We start from the raw sequence: 844 nt of genomic DNA, 5'->3' as shown, positions 1-844 counted from the left end.
ATTGGGCAAATGGACGTTGTTTGCGAGTATTGTGGTGCATTAAAGTTTTCCGGAGAAACGCCTGGATTATGCTGCGTTAATGGTAAAGTGAAATTGCCAGTGTTGACTCCGCCACAAGAGCCATTGTATTCATTGCTTTGCGGCGAAACACAAGAATCACGCCACTTTCTTGCAAATACTCGAAAATACAATAGTTGTTTCCAAATGACGTCATTTGGGGCAGACATTATCGAAGAAGGAGGTTTTAATCCGACATTTAAGGTATTTATTTTTGTACTTACATAGAATGTAGTTAAAGAATCTGGTTTTTATTTTGTAGATAGAATCGAGCGGTTTAATATCATTTCCAAATAATTTCTGTAATTTTGTCTCATCAAAAGACGAACTTATCAACAATGTATTTCCAAATATTATTTCTAACTACAAAAATAATGAATGGTTGAGTGAGCGAGCAATTTTAGCGGCTAAGAATAAAGATGTAGATGACCTGAACTACATAATTCAAAATAAGATCATTGGAACAATGCATTCATTCAAATCTATTGACTGCGTCACAAATGAAGATGAAGCCACCAACTATCCAATTGAATTTTTAAACTCTTTGGACGTGCCTGGCTTACCACCGCACAATTTACGCCTAAAGGTTGGCTCCGTAGTAATCATGCTTCGAAACATAAACCAACCAAAACTGTGCAACGGTACGCGTTTGGTGGTTAGTAAATTGATGAACAATGTAATTTACGCTACGATAATGATAGGAAAATTCAAAGGTGAGGAAGTTCTCATTCCGAGGATCCCGATGATCCCAACCGATATGCCGTTTGAATTTAAAAGACTTCAATTT

The 844-nt window shown here is 36.6% G+C and overlaps 1 long non-coding RNA gene across 1 annotated transcript; it reads left to right on the top strand.

Annotated features, from left to right (window-relative positions):
• Positions 1-208: 208 nt before the first annotated feature.
• Positions 209-448, top strand: LOC123258274. Its single transcript, XR_006508010.1, has 2 exons — positions 209-261; positions 320-448. It is a non-coding gene; the product is annotated as an uncharacterized LOC123258274 (long non-coding RNA).
• Positions 449-844: the final 396 nt, after the last annotated feature.

Source organism: Drosophila ananassae (genome assembly GCF_017639315.1).
Source record: "Drosophila ananassae strain 14024-0371.13 chromosome Y unlocalized genomic scaffold, ASM1763931v2 tig00000255, whole genome shotgun sequence".
NCBI classification, from domain to species: domain Eukaryota; kingdom Metazoa; phylum Arthropoda; class Insecta; order Diptera; family Drosophilidae; genus Drosophila; species Drosophila ananassae.
The sequence above is the reverse complement of the archived record's forward strand: the minus strand, read 5'-3'. Positions and strand labels throughout refer to the sequence as shown.